The sequence below is a fragment of the Mandrillus leucophaeus genome, unplaced genomic scaffold, assembly GCF_000951045.1.
Source record: "Mandrillus leucophaeus isolate KB7577 unplaced genomic scaffold, Mleu.le_1.0 Scaffold13, whole genome shotgun sequence".
Classification (NCBI taxonomy): Eukaryota; Metazoa; Chordata; class Mammalia; order Primates; family Cercopithecidae; genus Mandrillus; species Mandrillus leucophaeus.
In genome coordinates, this window is record NW_012101254.1 from 8,888,245 (window position 1) to 8,893,201 (window position 4,957).

The following is a 4,957-nucleotide window of genomic DNA, read 5'->3' on the forward strand; positions in this document are numbered from 1 at the left end:
GGGGGGTGTGGAAGCCCAGGGCACGGCACACGGTGTTCTCTAATTGCCATTAGCTCTGGAGACATTTGCAACCCCCTCCGAAGACGCAGGCGGCATCTAGGTCATCTCATTTGCTGAGGGCAGGGGGACAAACGGCCTGGACAGACAGTACTGAGAGGGTCTCAATGACGGAGGCAGCAGATGCCGCCCAGGGCAGCTCCAGCACCAGTGGCGATCAGCACTGCCCTTTACCACCTCCAGAGCCCGAGGTGTCTGCTAATGCCATTCTTGGCTCAGCCTTGGGCTCTGCGCAAACTGAGTCCTCCGCTCAACTCCCCCCACCCCTCTTCCCTGCAGTGCAGGTATCAGATTTCACTCCTGCTAGCTGGTTCCAGTATGGTCTTCTTTCCACCAAACCACAGAAAAGCAGAGCGCGGCCCTCCACGCTTGGCTCTTGAACTGGCCTGTTTCGTAGCAGGTTACACAGTGCCCTGTGAGCTGGCCCAGTTTCCACAGCAAACTGATAGCTGCTTCCACTGATCCCCAGGGGTCACAGAACCATCTAGGGGCCTCGGAACCTTCCTATCATCTTGGAAATCAATGGGACTCCTGCATGTGAGGGGAGCGCACAGCCAGCACCAGGCCGCGGGTCGTGTCGCGGGCACTCCCCGGCACAGTCCTGGCTGCACACGGTGATTTGTTTACTGAGAGCTAGGCAGGTACTGGTATGAGTGGCGGAGCGGGCGGAACACAGAGACAGATCAGGTACGATTCCCATCCTCCAGGAACTGGCCAAGGGCTAGGGAAGACAGACTTGAGTTCACAATGGGGACCCTGGTCTGGGGGCGCAGAGATAGAGGCCCACATAGGGTGCATCTTACCAGCTATGCCTGGTGAAACCACCCTCAAGGTCCCTCCCCATCCTAAAGTACATGATTGCCAGAGTTCGGGATGAACAAGAGAACAAGAGCCATGTGCCACCCTGCATCAGCAGCAGGGAAGATTAGACCCCAGACTAAGGGTCAACATTTAAGAAACCAAAACCCACTGTCCTGGGGTGTCTCTGTTCCCTTCCCTCTCGCGAAACTCACAGGTGCATCCAAGGAGCGCTGGCTTCTGTGAAGAACATGTCCTCAATCTTTTCTTTGCCCCGTGTAGGAGCGGGGATGCCCTGGCTGCCAAACCAACGTTTTGCTGTCTTGTTTTCCAACTCCCCTTCTCTGACCCAACAGGAGGCCTGGAGGCAAAGGATTCCCCAGTGCTGGGGATATCGCTAGCAAGCACAGCCATCCCCCGCCAGTGGTGCCATGGGCGTGTGCCAACAGCCCACCAGCTTCCTAGGTCAGGAACCCACCTCTCCTCTGGCTGCCCCTACTGGGCTGCTGGGAGGCTGCAGGCTGGATGCACCGTGGGGTCACAGGGTGGGGAACCTTCCATGTCAGTGCCGATCCTGGCCCAGCCCACAGCCTTCTCCCACTTCCTGCTGACAACCAAGGCTACCCCTAGCCTGAGATTCCAAAGCCATATTTTCTCCTCTCTGTGTAAGGGTTCTGGCTGGGGACAGCCATCCCCAACCTCACAGTCTCTGAGTCCAAAGAGAAAGCTCTCCGATCAGCAGAGAATCTGGATGTGGCAGGAGCCTTGTTGGTCTGACACTCTGCCCCCGCTGCAGATGGAAGCTGGAGTTTGGACTCAGGCAGAGGCCAGGAGGCCACCGGTCAGAGGGCATGAGGGTGGGCCGCTGAATACAGCAGTCCCGGGGCTGCTATGACCTGTGCTCACCCAGCACTAGGCCCCGTGTGTTATGCAGACGCAGCCTGTACTTCTAAAGGCTCAAGTCGCACAAGGACATATGAGGCTGGGCCAGCTGGGCCTCTACTGTCCTGGATCCGAGAGCACACTCCTCTGCCCTCCAGCCTGCTTTATTCCAGGCCCAGTTCCTGTCCCTTCAGTAGCAGGAAATGTGGCGAATGTTGTCAACTCTAGCTCCAGGCCTCCTTGCCTCTGCAGGCACATTCCTGGCCTGCCCGGTGGGAACTAAAGCAGATCCCAGACCAGAGATTCTGTTCACAAGATTGTGCCCTCCCAAGGCAGGCCAGGTTCCCCCACGCTTCTGGCTGCCTGATCCTGCTTGGAGAACCTGGAATCAAAAGTTTAGGCCAGGACTCTAAACATTTAACCCAAGGAAGTCATCAAATGACTATGCAGATACATATGCAACAATGTTTGTTGTGCTGTTATTTGTAATAGTGAAATACTTAAAATATGTTAAATGTCCATCAATAGGGCATTAAGTGAATCATGTATGCTATTACATCCAGAGTAGACAGTCTGTAAAAATGGTGACATAGATTTCTATTTACTGACATACAAAATGGCTTGACACATTGTTGAATCTAAATAACGTGCCCCCCACACAGTACCCACAGTCAGATCCTGTGTGCATGTGTGTGCCTGTGTGCACTGTTTACATATGTGCGTAAGAAAAAGCCAGGAAAGAAACACTAAAATGGTTATCTCTGGGGAACGGGATTATAAGTCATTTATATACTTTTAGCCACTATGCTTTAAAATCCCTTTACAATGAATAAATAATATTTTCATATTTAATAATACATTTTAATAACAAAACTTAATTATAAAACTTAATTACAGTTTTTAAGGAGGTTAAAGGTCACCTAGCTGCTGGCCATCCTTAGATCTAACCTCCTGGGGAAAGCCAAGGCCCAGGTAAGCAAGGAAGGTCACAGAGATTCTTTGGTGTGGCACGGTGGCTCACGCCTGCAATCCCAGCACTTTGGGAGGTCGAGGTGGGTGGATCACCTGAGGTCAGGAGTTCAAGACCAGCCTGGCCAACATGGTGAAACTATGTTGTGAGAGCACACGTGATAGCCAGTCATGACAGCACGTGCCTGTAGTCCCAGCTACTTGGGAGGCTGAAGTGAAAGAATCGCTTGAACCCGGAGGCAGAGGTTGCAGTGAGCCGAGATTGCGCCACTGTGCTCCAGCCTGGGCGGCACAGTGAGACTGTGTCTCCAAAAAAACAAAGAGTCATAGATATTCTCTTTGGTTGATTCTAGAAGGATTGAGGCTAACATGGCTTAGCTAAGCCCCAGTACCGGTTGATCACACGCCTGTGGTAAAAACTGCCCTGAGGAAGACGGCGAGGGGACCTACTGCGCTTTCTCCCCTTCCCCCACACATTTAGTGTGAGAGGAGAGAGCTGGCTATGCTCAGGCCTGATGACTTTATTTCCAGGTGAGCCGAGCAGAGACCTACCTTGCGCCGCCCGTCTCTGGCAAGCTCAGGATTCGTCCCCAGGATGCAAAAACCTCGATGGCCGCCAACACTTAGCAAAGCGTGAGCATCACCAGGAATCCAGATAGTCTAGAAAGAGAGGGAAAAAGAGTAGGGTAGGGGTAGGGGAAAGGTCTAATTTTTTCTTTCTTTCTTTCTTTCCTTTCTTTTTTCTTTTCTTTTTTTCTTTTTTCTTTTTTTGCAAAAAAATCTCTTTTGAATTCCACCATCCCAGGTGGTCCCCACACTAACTGGATGCTAGTCTCCGCCTCAGATGTCCCCGATGCTGAGTTGCATACTGTGGATTATCTCACACGGGCTGTGCACAGCCAGCCAGCGACGTGGGTAGCAGACTACTCCTAGTGGCAGATATGAGGCATCCCTCGCCCATCCTCCGAATATACACAGCCCTAATCCCCACCATTGAGCCACTGACACTGAATAAGAGAGAGAACAATGGTATTGTCTTCCATCTAATCCAAACTAAGAAACTCCAGCAATGGGGAGAAAGAAAAAATTTAAGTCTTTAATCTAATACTGAGAAGGACACAAACTCTAGAATTACAAAAACAAATCATTACTTTTTCCACACAATGGGCAAGAAGACCTTGAGGAGGCAAAGAATAGGTTCCCTGGGGAGAAATTTTTTTTTTTTTTAAATTATAGATTTAATACCTAGGAGAAAGAGGCTACCTATTATGGGGAGGCAGAGCTACTCCTGGTTCTTTCTTTTAAATGTAATCTATGAGAAAGCCATCTTCACGACGGGAAATGGCATCCCCCACTGCAAAACGCACGACTGTCATTACCTGGGAATCAATATATTTTTTTAAACCGAATATATCATTATCAATTGATTTTCCTTTTTCCTCTTAGCACTCCAGAGTCCCGGGTAGCAGGGGAAAGCTTTAATGTGATATGAAGGATTTGGACAGGTAAATAAGTTATTGTAAACTCATTCTGCCTTATGGCCAGCTTCCCTCTGACAACGCGACGAATCTTTCTCAGATCCTCTCAACCTAAGCTTTTCCAGCGGCCGCTGATAGAGACGCACGCGAGCCATATCAAATAGCCATTTTAAAGCTGAAGGTGGCAAAAATATTATTTTTCCCAAGGATGGAATGTTCTCTTTACGACTAAGAAATAACCTCTGCGGGGCAGCAAAATAAGCCAAGGTCGCCATTTAATTCTGACACAGAACCAAAGTGGCAAGTACATTTCCTCTACCAAGCCTACGAGAAGCACAAGGAGAAATCGATCACTTTGACCACAAGGTATTGGCAATACTGGTGATCGATGTCATTCTGGGAAAGATTCTTGGCAGATAAGTGCTGGTGAAGAGAGAGGTCTAGGAGATAGGGGTCAAACCATTTTTAGGGGCTTGAAAATCTTATTCATTCATTCATTCATTCATTCATTCATTCAATAAATACTGATTCCCTCTATGTGTCAGGCAGTACCTTCAAGGCACTGGGAATACATGAGCGAACAAAAGAGAAAAATATTCCTGCCCTCAGGGAGCTCATATTCTAGAGGGTGGAAACATAGAATATACAATACACTTAAAAAGCAGTGAAAATTGTATCATATTTTGGAAAGTAGTAATGTAATGTATTAGAGAAGAAATGGAGCAGGGTAGGGTGCATGTTATGGGCAGGCCTGTGGTGCAGTTTAAATAGGG

The 4,957-nt window shown here is 49.3% G+C and overlaps 1 protein-coding gene across 1 annotated transcript in view; it reads right to left on the reverse strand.

The window, feature by feature from the left end:
- Positions 1-3,362, reverse strand: part of KLHL29 (kelch-like family member 29) — a 247,132-nt gene extending 243,770 nt beyond the window's left edge. The window contains exon 1 of the mRNA XM_011972723.1: positions 3,259-3,362. The gene's annotated coding sequence lies outside the window, so the exon portion shown is untranslated. The remainder of the gene's footprint in view (positions 1-3,258) is intronic.
- Between the last annotated feature and the right edge of the window lie 1,595 nt (positions 3,363-4,957).